Source organism: Mandrillus leucophaeus, unplaced genomic scaffold (assembly GCF_000951045.1).
Source record: "Mandrillus leucophaeus isolate KB7577 unplaced genomic scaffold, Mleu.le_1.0 Scaffold983, whole genome shotgun sequence".
Taxonomy (NCBI): domain Eukaryota; kingdom Metazoa; phylum Chordata; class Mammalia; order Primates; family Cercopithecidae; genus Mandrillus; species Mandrillus leucophaeus.
Genome location: NW_012110730.1, coordinates 770031 through 789127, shown reverse-complemented (window position 1 = coordinate 789127; position 19097 = coordinate 770031).

Genomic DNA, 19097 nt, shown 5'->3' with positions numbered 1-19097 from the left:
AAAAAAAAAAAAAAAAAAAAACAAGAAGTATAAGAGAACTTTCTAGGTGATGGTAATATCCTAAACCTTGATAGATATAGGGTCACAACAATATATAAATTTGTCAAAACTTATTGACTGCATACTTAGGACATAAATATTTCATTACATGTAAATTTTACTATAAAAAAGGTAAACAAAATTGAACTCTAGTTAATTATATGCATGTTTTTAAGTGTTTAGGAGTGAAATGTAATGATATTGTCAACTTACTTTGAAATCCATCAGAAAATAAGATAAATTGATAGATGTGGATTAAATAAATACAGCTTTTAATAGTAGAATCTAGAGAATTGATATACTATTCTATCAACTTTTTTGCATATTTAAAATTTTATAATAAAATATTGGGGATAAAACTCTTCATCCTGTCTAGGAAGGTGAGAAAAATCACCTTCTTCAAAATCCATTCCTTAGACTAAAGCAATACTTCAAAAAGACCCCCAACTCTTATGCCCCTCAAAAAATTAGAATTATAGTCTACTTTAGAATCCTTCATTTCTCTTTAAATTCCTACTGTAAGATATCTTCCCTAAAAAAAATGGATGGGTTTGGGTGCCAGAGAATGTAGAGGGGACTACTGTGCAATCAACTGGGAGAACACAGATACTCCTCAACCTACAATGGGATTACATTCAATAAACCTACTGTAAATTAAAAATATCCTAAGTTGGAAACGAGCTTTGGACTTACACATATTTTCAACTTAGATTAAGTCATAAACTAAGGAGTATACCTAATGCGCATTGCTTCCACACCACTGTAAAGTTGAAAAATCATAGGTTGGATCATCATTAAGTCGGGAATGCCTATACAGTAAATATCATACATAATTATCCAAAAACACGTGTAGCAGGCATTTAGAATCAACACTGTATTTGACATTTTTATTCTCATAGAAGTCTTCTAAATATAATTGTCTTTCATTTAGTACCATCAGTCCTGAAGGTGGGCCAGAGAGAAATTTGACAGTAATTTAGTGGCCTATCTAGCACACTTTGCAAGAGCTAAATTGAAGGTCAGAATACGGCACAATAAAAAAAGAACCCTGATCAGAAATTAGTTCATTTAAGTTCTAAATCCGGCAATATCACCAACTTATTATAGAACTGGACGAGTCATTGGATTTTTATACACGGAATGTCTTCTGGGAAATACATGCCAACATTATCAACTGCGGGTGAAATTTGAAACTGAGGCCAGAGAGGTTAACACACAGTCTAACCCCACACAGCTTGCTTGACCTCCTGTGACTCCGGTTTCCTCATTTCTCTATCTGTTCATTCATTAAGTTAACACTTGTTGAATTCCAACAATTGCAATTCATCAAGAATAAGACAATATCACTGCTTTGGATGAATTCACAATCTAGTGAGGGAGGCAGAATTGTAAACAGATAATGACAATACAATTAAATAATTCACCCAATAGATGAACAAATGGCTACTGTGGAAGATTTTGGCAATTTCCCTACTGAAGCCTGAATTCCCAAACACCCTGATACTTTTCCTTTTGAAAAAACACAGAGAGGATTATTAGACTATTCCTTAGCTATTATTCTCTAAGCAAAGTCATTAAAATTGCAGCAACTTTTCTCAGAAAACAGGTCACACATATTCAACAAAGGGACAGAACAGTATTATCGAAATATTCTTTACCTGAAGTCTTTGTTTAGGAATCCATGCATACTTTTTCTATTTCTATCAAATTATTAAATAGAAAACTTCCCCCTCAACATCCAAGACCATGTAATGGTGAGAAGTGACAATGTGCTAGCAGCCCTCACTCTCAGCACCTCCTCAGCCTCCGCATTCACTCTGGCAGCGCTTGAGGAGCCCTTCAGCCCGCCACTGCACAGTAGGAGCCACTCTCTAGGCTGGCTGAGGCCTGAACCTCTTTCCTCTGCTTACGGGGAGGTGCACCGCCAGCCCAGGGCAGTGAAGGGCTTAGCACCCAGGCCAGCACCTGCGGAGGTTGCCAGGTCCCGCAGCAGTGCCGGCCCGCTGGCGCCGCACTCAAATCCTTCTGGGGCTTTAGCTGCTTCCAGGCAAGGGGCAGGGCTCCCGACCTGCAGCCCACCATGTCTGAGCTCCTCCCCCTGTGGTGGGCTCCAGCGCAGCCTTAGCCTCCCCTACGGGCGCCGTCCCCTGCTCCGTGGCACCGGGTCCCACTGACAGCCCAAGGGCTGAGGAGTACAGGCGTGGCTTGGGACTGGCGGGCAGCTCCACCTACAGCCCAGGTACAGGATCCACTGGGTGAAGCCAGCTGGGCTCCTGAACTGGATGGGGACTTGGAGAACTTTTGTATCTAGCGGGAGGCTTGTATGTGCACCAATCAGCACTCTGTGTCTAGCTCAGGGTTTGTGAATACACCAATCAGTACTCTGTGCCTAGCTCAAGGTTTATGAATACACCAATTGGTACTCTGTATCTAGCTAACCTAGTGGAGACTTGGAGGACTAGCACTCTGTGACTCTGTGTCTAGCTCAAGGATTGTAAATGCTCCAATCAGCACTCTGTGTCTAGCTCAGGGTTTGTAAATACACGGATCAGTATTCTGTGTCTAGCTCAAGGTTTGTGAATACACCAATTGCTACTCTGTATCTAGCTAACTCTGCATCTAGCTAACTAGCACTCTGTGACTGGGTGTCTAGCTCAAGGATTGTAAGCGCACCAATCAGCACTCTGTCAAAACAGACCAATCAGCTCTCTGTAAAGTGGACCAATCAACTCTCTGTAAAATAGACCAATCAGCAGGATGTGGGTGGGGCCAGATAAGGGAATAAAAGCAGGCTGCCTGAGCCAGCCAGGGGCAACCCACTGGGGTGCCCGTCCAGCTTGTGAAGGGTTTGTTTTTTGTGCTTTGCAGTAAATCTTGCTGATGCTCACTCTTTGGGTCCACGCTGCCATGATGAGCTATAACACTTACCCTGAAGGTCTGCAGTTTCATTCCTGAAGCCAGCAAGACCACAAACCCACCGGGAAGAACGAACAACTCCAGACGTGCTGCCTTTAAGAGCTGTAACACTCACGACAAAGGTCTGCATCTTCACTCCTGACAGTGAGACCACCAACCCACCAGAAGGAAGAAGCTCCAGACACATCTGAACGTATGAAGGAACAAACTCCGGACACACCATTTTTAAGAAACTGTAACACTCACCATCTTTAAGAACTGTAACACTCACCGTGAGGGTCGGCGGCTTCATTCTTGAAGTCAGTGACACCAAGAACCCACCAATTCCAGAAACAATGGCATGGTGATTGGAGAGACCCAGGGATCCACATTTCTGCCATGGAGAAAATAATTTAAGAACTCAGAAACCCACTCTACCCCAACTGTGTAAGAGTAGCCCAGTTCGGCCTGCAGAGTTTCACCATTGACCAAGGAACTCCTCGAAGGTAGCCACATAGTTCTAGGGTCCAGAATAGTTCAGGCAGTGGACTATACTTTGAAATTACTTGGCATAGGTCCCCAGTGCTTAGAATTCGACTCATTGAAATGAGAAGATTTAAGGTATAGTCAGAGAGGACAGACAACCTCAGTATTCTGCAGACCAGAAAACAGTGGCACAGAAGCAGTGTGCTGCTCTCTCTTCAGAAGGCATAAGGAGAGACCAAGTGAGAGGTCTGGAAGTAAAGCTGTCAGCTAAGCTTCAGCAGTTCTGGAAGCGGGGCAGTGTGAAAATGCTATGAACAGAAGTCACGGGTCACCCGGAGTAGAAAACTACAGGACTTCTAGCAGAAACATTAGGAAACTGTGCCATCTCGGATACGCAGAGCCCAGAAATTAAGCCCAAATGAAGCCCGTTTTGTAGTCAGAGAAACTATCTCCTAGGCCACCTTCAGGGAGCAAAAAGGAATAGATAAATCAAGTAACTACCTCTGATTATTGATATCCCCACCCCCCGCCAAAAAAAAATAGGGGTACTCCCTAGTATGATAAAAAAATAAAAAGGCAGGGAGTAGCTCAAGGGGCTTCAGAAAGGAGGTGTTGGTAGAAATAAAGAGTACATTTGCACAGTAGGGGGAAGGCAAAGGAAACAGAAAATAACTGGGGTGAGCAAGCAGTACAGAACAAAAGAGAGAAGATATCCCCTGCAGAGATAAGGACGCAAGTACGAACTGCTTCAGAAAAATGCCCTATTTAAAAGTTACCAAGGCAGAAAGGATGGGAAGGGAGAAGAGTGGGGAAACCGAAAAAAGGGAAACGCCTAAAAGGTAAGCTCAATATGTTAAGTACAAACGACTACAGAGAGGATCCTAGGAAACAGTCCCGGGGGGGAAAAATGAAAGAAAGGAAAAGAAAGCAATCCTGGGCAAGAGGCACAGAGGCATGTAAAGAAAGTCCCGGCCAGGCACAGTGGCTCACCGGCCTATAATCCCAGCACTTTGAGAGGCCAAGGCGGGAGGATCACCTGAGGTCGGGAGTTTGAGACCAGCCTGACAAACATGGAGAAACCCTGTATCTACTAAAAATACAAAATTAGTCGGGCATGGTGGTGCATGCCTGTAATCCCAGCTACTCGGGAAGCCAAGGCAGGAGAATCGCTTGAACCCGGGAGGCGGAGGTCGCAGTGAGCCTAGGTGGCGCCATTGCACTCCATCCTGAGCAACAAGAGCTAAAGTACGTCTCAGAAAAAAAAAGACCCAAAAGTCATAACTGGAGAAATGAGAAAATCGGCACGTGCTGATGGATATAAAAACTTGGGGATGTAAGGACAGTTGCAACTGTATAGTATTTAAATATTCATTTATGGTAAGTCTGTGAAAATTTTAAAAAATCATGGAAGTGAACAGGCTACCAAAAATATATGTATATTGTTATGCAAACATAAATTATTGTTTTATGATTATATTTTCACAATAATATAAATAAAACAGATAATATAAAACAAATAATATAAAATAAAACAGATCCATTATCCGTAAAGTAATAGTTATCAAAAAGTAACTACAACGCAGAAACTTAGGAACAGCCTTTGTTGGCCTTCCAGCACTTAGCACTAAAGTGAAGCCTTTGGGTTGGGGCTAGACATGAGCTCATCTAGGAAGTGAGTAATTGGCCCAGGGATAGAGGGCCCACCTATAGATAAGCAGTTAAAATTCACTTCTCATCCCCAAAGAAGTAGCTGTTCAACTCAAGGATAACTCATGCTCTCCATGCCTCTTCTATTTCAATACTTCATCTAGGTTCCCAGGCACCCGTGACACTAAATGCCAGACATCACTGATTTTCTCCCAAAATACATTCTCTCTTTCTTCGTTTAGGTAATATCTCCCCCAAAGTGTAGCTTGGCATACAGTTAACCAGCTCAAGTGTCTATTTCTCAGCTTCCCTTAAGGCTATATGTGTTATGTTAGTAAGTTCTGGCTAATAGGATGAAAGAGAAAGTGGTATTTGCAACATATAAGTTATGCCCTCCACATCACTCTCCTTCCCACTGGCCAGAACATGGCTGTGCTGGCAGAACCCATGCATTCGTAATAGACCACAAGATGGAAAATGATGCACATTGAGGAGAGTAGAGCAACAAGACAGGGAAATCTCAGCCCCTAATATTGTAAAGCCACCATATTCATCCTGCACTGCTTATGTTCAGACTGTTACATGAGAAAAAGTAAGCTTTTATCTTCTGTAAGCCACTATTATTTGGGCCTTTGTTAACAGTCATACTAACGTGATAACCAAAATAAGCAGTAACTCTTGTGTAATAGCTATTAATTTTTCAATCCACACACTCAAATGTACAAGGAATGTAAAATAATTTTTCATTGTTTTTATTATTTTTCATAGCTTCATCTCTATTTCAAGCTCCCATCCAATTTGGGAGTGAAAAAAATCATCCAAGTAAGATTTTATCAGCCAATCAGGACTTCCTTCACTAAGTTAAGATTTTCTCCTCTCCCTGGTCCTGAGACTTTATACAATGTCAAGGTATAAGGGAGGTTTGTAAATCTGGTCATCATACAGCTATGCTGGCATCTCTGAAGTTGCAAGTTGTTTAGGTATCTGGATTCCTCTGGTCCTCAGGTCTGCAGGAAATTTGTTGACAGGTCCACTCCTCCTAACCATGAGTTCCTCCTGGTATACTGGTTTTTTCTCAGCTATGTCCACACCACTGGCAGCTACACAGGAAAATGACACCTTGCTGTTTCCTGTATCCCATCCAGAATACTTCATTCAGACTTGTGCCTCAGGCCTTTCTGCCCCGGCACCCCATGTGGCTGTCCAATTCTTGTTTTCCCATATTCTAATAGTACAGAAAGGTTTGCACCCTCCCAGGGGAATGAAAAAAAGAAGTAGAGCATAGCCCCTTCTATTCTTAAACTTCTCTGGTGACTTTCATCACCCCCTCCACCCACACTTAACATTTTAAATTAAAAAGCCAAAAATATGTTAACTGCTGTGACAATTCATCTGAGAATAATGGAATACTATTACTCTATATCTGGCAAAATGATACCCTTTCAGATTTTCAACAATACAATTCATCAGCCACCATTCAGTGGGATTAAATATATATTTATGCCTAGTCAGGCCTTCCTTCTAGACACTTAATATTGCAAATTACTCAATTATGTGTAAATGTTGACATAGTCCCTACCAAACAGTACACTCTGGTTCTCCAAATGACCTTGTAAATATCCTTAGATCCATGACAGTCATGTTTGGTTATGTGTATTTGTTGGGGGTAAAAAGAGTAGGAAATTTCCATTTATATTTTCATGACTTTATCATAAAGTTAATCTGCTTTTCTACATGGATTAGGATCATAACTATGATATATTAGATGAACTAAAGAAAAAGGAAATAGAGCCAATCCACACTTTGACTCCTCATTATGAGTGATATTTTCTTCTACTCTGCCGTGGCACCCCCACATGGTTATACCCTGAGTTATGCAATCACCAGTATCTGCTCTCCTTCTCAAATTCCAGTTCCAAACCTAATGTTCTGCAACCACAACCTCTTATTCTTTCAGAAGGTTTTCTTAAGAATGCTTACGGACAAACTTTCTGACCTCTTCATGACCTCAAACCACTTTCTCACTACCCATTAGCTAATTATCCATTAGCTTTCCCTTTGTTCTCTTCCATCATTGATTCTATGGACCATCATTATAATCACTCCCTTGCTAAAATCCTCAAGTTCCTGACTGCTCTCTGTCTTTCACCCTTGCCTAGGGAAGAACCCCAGTGCTCTACGAGTTCTACCCCCAATCTTCTTGGTGCCTTTACCTGAGCATCCAAATATTGCCAGAGAAAGTTACCAACTAAACATATTCATTCATTCACTCAATAAACATTTCTGGAGCACCTACTATTTATCAGGCCCCAATTAGGTACCATGAAGACTGGTAAAAGAGACAGACAAGACCCCTACTCTCTGGAGCCTATATTCTAAAGTGCAGCTCTCACTTGAAATTTGTGAACACATATGTGCACTCAAGAAAGGCCAGTGATTCTGTGATATTTTTCGTATAGGGCTGTTTTCTCATTATATGAGTTGATCATTTTATATCTTCTGCTTTCTTTCAAATCTCTCAAGCTCCCTCCTCTATCCATATCCTCCCCCTATGGTCTTGCCTCGTTCTTCATTGACAAAAAATAAACTAACAAGCTGCATGCCTCCTCATATATATATATATAACTTTATCTTTCTTCCTGTTATAAAGTTTTCCTGCTTTTCTGACAAAACCAATCCCTTCACCTGTGCTCTGGATCTAATTCTCTCTTGCCTTCTCAAGGGCTTTGCTTCTTCAGTTGTCTCCTTTCTGAAGGGACATCCTCATCACATGCAAATATGCTCTCCTAAAGCCCATCTTTTGAAAGTCCTGCTTTTACCTTGACCTCATCTTAGAGAGACTTCTCAAAAGAGATGCCTACGTATAGTATCTCAACTTATTTATATACATTCACTCTTATACATAATCTGAGTCTGATACAGCGCTACCCCATTGAACGCCATCACTCCACTGCATTGACTCTTATGATCACCAAATATGTCCATGATGCCAAAATTAATACTCTCCCTGCCTTCAACTTACTCTACCACTTGCCAGCATTCAGCCAGGTTGATAATTCTGCCTAAATACCCTTTATCTCTTTGTTTCTATACTCCTTGAGATCTCTTCTTGTCTTGCCAGTTATTCCTTCTCTGTCTCCTTTGCTACTCTTTACCTGAGTCCTAAAGCATGCTGTTTCTCTAATGTTCTCTTCTCCAAAATTTACTAGGTGATCTTCTCCTTTAATCTGGCTTTAAACACTATAATATATGTAATTCAGCAACTCTCAAATTTATATTTCAGCTCAGCCCTATCCTTTCAGCTCTAGACTCACATATCCAACTGCCAACTTGGAGTTTGATCCCTCAGCAAGTTCTGCCAATCCTAATAAATAGATGGACACATAGGTCGATTGATTCAGTTTACTTTTCTCCATCTCCACAACCCCCATCCCAAGGCCTAGTCACCTGAACCACTGCTACAATCTCCTCCCATTGCCATGCTGCTAATCTTAACTCCTTTCATCTAGTCTCTAGAGGCCAGAGCAATATCTTGTATTTTTTTTCTGCCTAAATAAAATCTAAACTCCCTATCATAGCTTCAGGGCCCTTCATAATCTGGCTTGCCCCATCTCCAACCTTCTCACCAGCTCTCCTCTGTCCACAGTGGACTTTCTTCCACTCTTCAAGGTTCTTTTGCACACCACAGCCTTTGCACATCCTCTTCCCTCCTTCTAGAATAGCCGCCTCCTCTCCTTGTAGCTACTTTACTCCATTCTTTCTTAAGTATACTTGTCCTCCACTCCAGAGCTATTGTTTCCTATTTTAAACTCGCAGTGATTTCTTTTATAACACTTATCATAGTGTACAATTATTATTCTTTTTTTTGAGACCAAGTCTCACTCTGTCACCCAGGCTGGAGTACAGTGGTGCAATCTCAGCTCACTGCGGCCTCTGCCTCCCGGGTTCAAGCAATTCTCCTGCCTCATCCCCCTGAGTAACTGGGATTACAGGTGCCTGCCATCATGCCCGGCTTATTTTTGCATTTTTAGGAGAGATGTGGTTTCTCTATGTTGGCCCAGCTGGTCTCGAACTCCTGACCTCAGGTGATCCACCTGCCTCGGCCTCCCAAAGTGCTGGGATTCCAGGCATGAGCCACTGCACCTAGCTGCAATTATTTCCATAATTTGGTTGTTTCCTTAACAGGTTTTGCCCATATTTCCCATTCAGATGCTAATGCCATGTGAATAGAGGCATATCTGTTTTTTTCATCATGGTATTTCCAAAATATTTTCAGAATGAATGAATAAAAGAGTGAATGAGTGGATAAAGTATAGGAGTCATAAAGTTGTATGTGCCATCTCCATAGCTATTAAAAATTCTTACATTGCTACAACCTAATGACTTATGAAACCTAGCTGTTGCTTTGTGTTCCTTTGCATGTAAGAGATTTTTATATAGTCATTGACATGAGCAACCTCTAGGTTTTTAGTTTTTCTTGTGCCTAGAGCATCACTGGCTAAAATCCCCAATTAATAATTTGTTGTAAGGAAATGATTTAGAACACTCAAATTTCACTCTCAAGTTTCCAAGGTGAAATTTCCTACTATACAAGACTACCATGCTGAAAGAAATTGGTATTTCTTTCACACTGAGATTTGGAAAGCATATCTTACTGGCATGTACAATGAAAGCAACCATTTACTGAACTCTTGCTATGTGTCAGGCACTGAACTAATCCCTCACAAGTGTAGCATATTTAGACTTCACAACAACCCATTAAGAGGGACACAACAACTCTCTTGTTTAAAAGATGAGAAAACCAAGGCTTCAAGACTTGGCTAGTATGACCAAGCTTACACAACTGATAAGTGGTAAAAGCCATACTTTCAATCATTCTGCTAGTCTTCCACTCCGGACAGCAGAGAGAAAGGTAGGGAGAGAGTTCAATTTCAATTCAGATGATAGCAAATTATGCAGAAAGAATAGAAGAACCCCCAAACTCCACCTTATATCTTGCAATTATCCTATTAACAAAAGTGGGTCTTCTACAGGCCCATTGGCTGTATTTTTATTTTTTTGAAATTTACCTCAGTGATTGTTTGGCAAACCTCATAGCTCTCTTTGCAACAAAGACCCTAGGGAATTCTAGTGTGGGTATTTTTAGATCTTTAAGTTACTCTTATCTTTTCAAGAAGGTCTGAAAATTATTGGCTAGTGATGACTGCATTGCTGTAGTCAGAAATGCATTCACTGGGTCATTTAACAAAAATCCATGGAGAACATGTGGAACCAAAGCAGGAAGCAGATTCACTCCCTATAAACTGTTTCTCTCAGCCCCAAACTGCACTCACAAGGAGGAAGCCTGGTGATTAGCAAGCACCCATGAGGCCAGAATTATAATCAATTTTAAGAAAATTCTCTTTGGCCTGTATCTGAGTGCCTAGAAAGCCGTTTGTAATTTGCCAGAGCTCCCTTGCCTTTCCATTATATTTGCATCAGAGCAGGCAGGCTGAGTTAAGTCAAACAATCAGGAATGACATAGACTTTGCTCCAGATCCTCCAACACAGAAAGGATGTTCTGAGAGAGGTCCCTGACTACTACAAATGGTAAAGATATAGAGGGGAGGTGGCCAGATTTAATCACTGATTTTCTGCTTATTTTACTTACAAGTATTAACGCAATAGTTAACATTTATTGAGTGATTTTACCTGAGCGTACTTTCTTGAGTCTTTTGCATGTATTAGTTCATTTAATCTTCACAACTATCTGATGAGGTACTATTATTATCCCCATTTTACTAATATGGAAACTGATATTCAAAATGTGTAAATCATTTGTCCAAAGTTACTCAACCAGAAATTCATGACAGCAGAATTGTACCTGTGGGAGTGTAACTCCAGAGTTCAAATTTATAATCCCTGCACCCACCTGCTGCTCACAGATGTACAGATGCTCAACTTATGATAGATTATGTCCCAATATACCCATTGTACATGGAAAATATCATAAGCCTGGATGCATTTAATACCCCTAACCCCCACCCTTGTGATGAAGTGGCTGCCTAGGAGCTCCAGTTCATTGCCGCTGCCCAGCGTTCACAGAGAGTATCGTACAGCATATCACTAGCCCAGGAAAAGATCAAACTTAGAAACTTGAAATACACTTTCTACTCGGTGTATATCTCTTTCACACCATTGTAAAGCTGAAAAATTGTTAAGCCAAACCATTGTAAGTCAGCAACCATCTATATAACCAAGTATCTACAAATATTAATCTACATGCCCTTAATTCCGATCACTGAGTCATTTTTAAAAGGCATTCTGAGCTCAGTTATGAAATTATAGACACTTGGAGTTAGAAAAGCTCCTAAAGAGGCATGAGGAAGATGAGGTAAGCTTATCCTGTTTACTTCAGAAAAGTAAACTGAGATTAGCCAATAATGAAGATAGGGAAATAGATTTTTACCTAGTTAAAGGAAGACTGTTCTAGCAAATGTCACAGTGGTTTTGCAGGCCAGGTCTGGAAAGGGTACCTATCACTTCTGCTTTCATTCCACAGGAAAAGGCTTTGTTGCATGACCAAACCTGCCTGCAAGGGAGGCTGAGCAACATAGCAAGACTCACTTACTTTGGAAGAGGAGGAAGGCAGGCTTGTGCATAGACTGTTTCCTTTCAGCTCTGTAACATTTCCCCTTGCTTGGGGCTATTTTCCAAGGTCATTGGGCATCTTGGAGTACAGATGACCACACTAACAAAGAACTGAAGAGTCTCAGAGAAGAGAATCTGAATATAATGCAAGATTTTATGGATGCTGTGAAGGAGGAGATGCCAGACAGATGTTTCAGAGACTCCAGAGCGAGAAGTAGCATGTCATTATAGATCTAATCCCTTAAAGAAAGAATAACCAACTTCCAGACTCAATCCTTGACACTCCAAAACCCCTAAAGCTGAAGTTGTGCTTACATTTGTACTTTTCCTACGTTCTTAACCAAAAATAGAGAAGACAATGGGTTAAAAATCTATTTCAGCTACTTGCCAGTGAAAAATAGCACCATGCAGCCAGCCGATGGTTATTTTTGGAAAATCCACTCTCCTCTAAAGATGAAAACCAAATCAGATGGTTCTTCCTCTTGATCAGTTTCAAAGTGCAGAAGTCTGGGAGGTGTGTCACAGTAATAGACTCTAATGTAGGACTGCATTAAAAATTCACAATTTAATAAGAAGTAGAATTTGTCTCAGAAAGATTTGTACATTCTTTATCAAAGTGGTCAATCTACCCTCTTCCCTGCTCCTCAAAGACCAAAACCCTGACACACAAGGGCTTTTATTTGTTTCTCACTATATATTTTCTCTTTCTCTCAAAATTATTGGAAGAGCATCAGGGCAGTCATACTTTTTCTGACCATGAATAATAATAGCCTCCCTTTTCCTAGGATGCTACACACAACCAAGGACATGTCTTTTCCTTCACTGCACCTAGAGCAGGGACTTCTTGTCTTCATCACTCATTCAGTCCTGACTGATGAGAATATCCTGTTTGCAAGAAAAGAGCCTCAAGTCTGAGAGAAGAGCCTAAGTTGGGGCAGTGGTCAACTATTAAAAAAATTATGCTTCCTCCACAAAATGGAAAATTATATGAAAAAAATCATACTTTCAAACAATTGACTTTAAAAATAACTATTAATAGGAGCATTTATAAAATTTCCAGTCATAGAAATACTGAACTTTTGCTTTCTAATTTAAGGTAGAAAATGATAAATTTAGCAATCCTTCATCAGTCATGCAGAACACTCATAGTCTTCAGTTTAAACATACCATGCTTTTGACTGTCCTTCAAAAGAAAGCAAGGCTGTGTTTCTGAAGCACAGCTTCCTACTACCCAATGGTTATTTGTTCTGTGAAAATGGGAATCAACTATGCTCCTGCTAATTTTTTGTCAGTATAATTGTAACATAATGGGGAAAACACCCAACTCATATATAGTGCTAACCAAGTAGATTGATGATTTTACACAAGAAGAATTGTACCTGGCTTTATCAATAGCATTTTTACTCTATCCTTTATTTGCCTATATTTTCACATGACCAAGTTCTAACCATAAGTTTTCCTCATGTGAAAATCTGGGAAAAATTGAAGGAAGAATCAAAACTATATTTGAAATACAAAGAATAAGAGCTCCAGTATTGCAGTCGTTTCTCAGTATGCATGGGGGATTGGCTCCAGGACCTCTCGTGGACACTAAAATCCACAGACGCTCAAGTCCGTGATATAAAATGGCATCATACTTGCATAAAATCTATGCACATCTCCCTGTTTACTTTGGATTCTCTCTAGATTACTTCTAATACCAAATAAAATGTAAATGTTATGCAAATAGTTGTTATTCTGTATTGTTTAGGGAATGATACAATGTAACAAGAAAAAAGTCTGTACATGTTAAGTACAGACGCAATTTTTTAATATATTTTTGATGCGAGGTTGGTTGACTCCATGGATGTGAAGTCCACAAATACAGAGGGCTGAATGTATTCTAAAATGTCCATGAACTATGCCAAGAGTTTCATGTATATTACCATACTTGACTCACACCAACCCCTATTTTAGAAATGAGAAAGCCAAGTCACAAGTTCAGATATATTTTCCAACGTCCTAAATTTAGTAAATGGTGATGCTGGGATTTGAGCTAAGGGACGCTGACTCTAGCACCCAAGCTGTTAACTCTGTAGTTCACTGCCTCATAATGTTCGTGAGAAAAGGAAAGGAGAGCATACTGGGGAAAGCAAATGTCTTATTTGCGCACAGCTCTATCCTCTCAAGAAAATAAAAGAAACTGGGGAGTAAGCAAATCTAATTTTCACTCTGTAATTCTAGGTCACTATACCCAATGACCATTTAAAATCTATTCATTGTCTGAAAAGCCTGGCATATCTTTATAAATTATGCCTCAAAAAGAAAAATACTGAGAGCTAATAAATGGAACAGTTTAGCATGCAAAATAAATTCAAAATAATAGTGTAATTTTATAAGTTTTCACAGCACAGAAATGACTGCCTCTCTTACCTTTATTGCAGAACAGGAAATGAGAAAACAAAATAGAAAATCATGGCTATAAATTCCAACTCATTCCAACTGAAATAGTTCTTTAAAAAGGAAGTGGCAAAATAGGCCGCAAACTCCAATTGGAAATAGCAAGTCTACTGCATTCTTGGAAAACATTCACAGTTTCAATGAAAAGACAAATTAACCATAAAATAAATATCAGCCCAATGGCTCAAACTCAGCAAGAAATAAAAATGGGCCAATGATCAATCAGCTCAAAACACATGTAATCCAAACTTATATAACAAATGGAAGAAACATGAGAACGATGCTGAAGAGCTCCAGGGCTGGGGCCCGGCATGATCCCCTACACAGAGGGAGATGATGCACAGACCATGAAAGTAGACAGTGCAGGAGTCAAGAACAAGGAAAGTAATCTGATAAAACTGGCCTGTTTCTTCTGATTTCACTGGATTTGTTCAGAAAACAGGATTTTTTGAGATGCGGCACCAAATCAATCTGAAAGCCCTTAGAGGTGAGTATACTCTAAAGAGGTAACGTTTATATCTCCCCATGTGGAAGTCAGGACAGAGGAAGATTGCCTCCTAGTCAGAAGGGTGGGCTGGGAGAAGAATCTGTGAAGAATATTATCTAACATTCAGAGGTCTATGGGAGTATGATGGTAAGGGTGAAAGGAGGAGATGGTGTGTGCTAGATTCCCACCATCATTCTGCACTGAATGGGGCATGAAAATCATCCTTCACAGTGCAATAGGCAGCCACTAATAGCTGTGTCCTCCTCTCCTGGGGCCAGAGGTTCTTTTAGAAAAAGGACACATTAGCCAGGCAACAAAAGCTTTGGTTGAAAAAGCAAAGCAAGGGCTCTTTCCACATCTGGACAGCCTGCTTCAGCTGTTTGCTAACTAAAGCCCTTTATAGCAAAAATAAATGGAAGAGGAGTTTGTTCCTTTTCCATTGGAACCTGAAAAGATGGAAGCAGCCACTCTGGAACCTCAAAATACTCTTTTGGAGACTGAGGTGCCCTCTTTCCTTTCCACCTTCACTCAAGAACTCAGGCTTTCCTCAGACCTTGTTAGAATGCCTACTTTGTGCTACTATGCCAAGGACCTGGAGATGTCAAATAGCCACAGTTCATCCTGAAAAAAATGTAAATCTGTTGGGAGTGCTAAGTCATCATCCAAACAGATGCCCTATAACTCAAAATAAAATGTGCCAAATGTTGATGAAAAGGAGAAGGAAAGAATCATGACTTTTCAAAGCGAGCGCCAGCCACTGGGGAGAGGAGCCTGATCCAGTTTCTGAAAGAAGAGGCATCTGAGCTGCATCTGGAAGGAGGAAGACAATTTCTACAAACAGAGACAGTTTGAACAAAGGGTCAAGATGAGAAAAATTAAGAAATGGTTAGAGAGTTGGAAGTGGTTTGCTTTGCCATAGGGTGACATAGCAGAAAGTGGTATATAAAGCTAGAAAGGTGAAATGGAGTATAAAGGTAGAGCTCCTAGGAAATCAGTCCAAGAGAATTTGATGGGTAGACACTGAATGTTTTTAACTGAAGAACTGATACCACCAGAGCTCTGTATCATAAGAAAGACATGCTTGGTGCCTTGGAGGGGTGGAGAATGCAAGTCAGAATCCTAATGCACCTGCTTCAGACAGTAAGAGCTGGACCTAAGAAGCAGAAACAGGAATACAGGGAGACGACACTGTAAAGACAGAAGGAAGAATCTACTAGACTAGATGACTGTCATGGACTGATTACACTAGTAACCTCAATTCTTTACCCCTCCCTATATCCACATATTTGCCAGAAGAAATTGCAGTCACTTCCACTGAAAAGGTGGGGTCTGTTTACTCACCTCTTGGATCTGAACTCAGCCAACAGAAGGAGGCAGAAGAGAGTTTGCCAGGCTTCAAGGAGCTCTGCACATTTCTGCTCAGGCTCTGCACCTTTGCCTTTGTCATGAAAACATACCCAGGTGAGCATGCTGGAGCCAAGCCACCCATCATCTCACTCGGCACAGCCTCAGGTGGGTAAGTGAGCCTAGTCAAAAGCAGCAGAGCTACCCAGCCAGCCCCTCTGACTCAGACTCAGGAGCAATAATAAAAAAGTTTTTGGTGCCACTAAGGTTTTGTGATTGTTGTGCATTATTGTGGCAATGTATAACTGACACAATAATTGTCAAGAGAAAAGGAAGGAGGACATGACTGGAGGACACTACAATAAAGAGGGCAGTTGAGTCCTGAAGGTATATGTGGAGTCGGAAGGTTTGTGTCCAGGGCAGGAATGGTAACCAAGAGTGATGTAAGATCCAAATTCCTACTACTGGAGCAGCATTCTTTTAGACTGGTGACAAATAGGCTGAAGATGTAAGTTAGAATATATTAACCTGGGGGTGACAAACTATATCCTGTTGGCCAAATGCAGCCTGCCACCTATTCCTATAAAGTTTTGTTAGAACACAGCCATGTTCATTGCAAAGTGCCAACTTTAGCACTGCAATGAAGTTGAGTAGTTATGACAGAGACTGCGTGGCCCACAAGCCCTAAAACTCTCACTCTCTGGTCCTATACAAAAAAAAAAAAAATGCTGACTTGATATAAACAATTAGATTTTTTAGCCTAATATTTTCCTTAATGTTTATCAGAAAATGTTTTCCACAAGAGAGACCACATTTTGCTTTAAATCATGCCCTTTTCTCTCTCTACTATAGTGTTTACAGTGTAAGGATATCCTCGTGGCATTAAACATTGTTGTGTTTCAAGGGGGTGATTAACAAATAACTGAAATGATAAAAAGGTGATCCAACCGTAATCCCAACAGAGTTAGTCTTCTTCTCACTTGTCTGTCTCTCTGCTTCACTACTTTTGCAGCCATGGTGTTGAGTGTTGAGAAGAGCTAGTCTCACATCAGGCATAGATAAGGTGAGAGAGTTTCAATGTAACTTTGAAAAAGAAGAAAGCAATAGAAAATAATTTGATGCATTAATTATAGTATGGGATAAAATGCATTGTAATAAATATTTATTTGAGTTAAAAGTGAATATTAATAGATTAACAGTATGGACCATGTGTTTTATTAACTGACTTCTGATTTAAAAAAAAAAAAAAGCTTTGAGTCCATTTGGAGTTTGTCATCATAAAAGAGTGTGTTCCAGATGGGGAGCTGGGGTTACGAGGCCTCCAAGTGACAAAGATCTCTGCATGCAGCTTTATGCTGGTTATGCTGCTTCAGGGGACATACGCAAGAATTTCTGGAAAGTAAAGCCACATTGGTCAGAGGTTTAAAAGAGGCTAAATGTCCTCCACTCATAAGAAGCACAGCGGTATAGACTTAGAGTCAAACTCCAACTCTGTACCTAGCAACTATGTGAGCCATCAGTACCTTTGCACCTCAGTGTCCCCATTAAAAACTAGAATGATAATACCTTTGACCAAGTTGCCTTGAGGGGCATTTGTAAGAATCGAATTAGATCGCATATAAAATGTACATGATAAGAAATAAAGTGTTTTTAAAAATATTGATATCTATGTATAAATGTATAAGCATATAATATCAGGAATTGAGGGGTGCGAGCAAGATGGCCGAATAGGAACAGCTCCAGCCTTTAGCTCCCAGCGTGAGTGACACAGAAGATGGATGATTTTCAACTGAGGTACCAGGTTCATCTCACTGGGGAGTGCCAGACAATTGGTGCTGGTCAGCTGGTGCAACCCGACCAGCTAGAGCTGAAGCAGGTTGAGGCATCGTCTCACCTGGGAAGTGCAAGGGGGAAGGGAATCCCTTTAGAAACTGAGACACACAACACCTGGAAAATCAGGTAACTCCCACCCTAATACTGTGCTCTACCAAGGGTCTTAGCAAACAGCACACCAGGATATTATATCCCACACCGGGCAAGGAGGGCCCATGCCCATGAAGCCTCCCTCATTGCTAGCACAGCAGTCTGAGATCTAACTGCAAGGCAGCAGCGAGCCTGGGGGAGGGGTGCCCGCCATTGCTGAGACTTAAGTAGGTAAACAAAGCCTCCAGGAAGCTCGAACAGGGTGGAGCCCACGGCAGCTCAAGGAGGCCTGCCTGCCTCGTAGATTCCACCTCTGGGGACAGGGCATAGAAAAAAAAAGCAGCAGAAACCTCTGCAGATATTAACGACCCTGTCTGACAGCTTTGAAGAGAGCAGTGGATCTCCCAGAACGGAGGTTGAGATCTGAGAACCGAAAGTCTGCCTGCTAAGTGGGTCCCTGACCCCTGAGTAGCCTAACTGGGAGACATCCCCAACTAGGTGCAGACTGACATCCCCATCTCACACGGCAAGGTACAACCCTGAGACGAAGCTTCTAGAGCAAGAATCAGACAGCAGCACTCGCTGTACAGCAATATTCTATCTTCTGCAGTCTCCGCTGCTGATACCCAGGCAAGCAGGGTCTGGAGTAAACCTCAAGCAATCTCCAATAGACCTACAGCTGAGGGTCCTGACTGTTAGAAGGAAAACTAACAAATAGAAAGGACACCCACACCAAAACCCCATCAGTATGCCACCATCAAAGACAAAAGGCAGATAAAACCACAAAGATGGGGAAAAAGCAGGGCAGAAAAGCTGGAAATTCAAGAAATTCAAAAAATCAGAGCACATCTCCCCCTCCAAAGGAACACAGCTCATCGCCAGCAATGGACCAAAGCGGGACAGAGAATGACTTTGACGAGTTGAGAGAAGAAGGCTTCAGTTGATCAAACTACTCAGAGCTAAAGGAGGAATTACGTACCCAGCGCAAAGTAACTAAAAATCTTGAAAAAAGAATGGAAGAATGGATAACTAGAATAAGCAATGCAGAGAAGGCCATAAACGAACTGACAGAGATAAAAACCACAACACAAGAAATACGTGACAAATGCACAAGCTTCAGTAACCGACTCGATCAACTGGAAGAAAGAGTATCAGCGATTGAGGATCAAATGAATGAAGTGAAGCGAGAAGAGAAACCAAAAGAAAA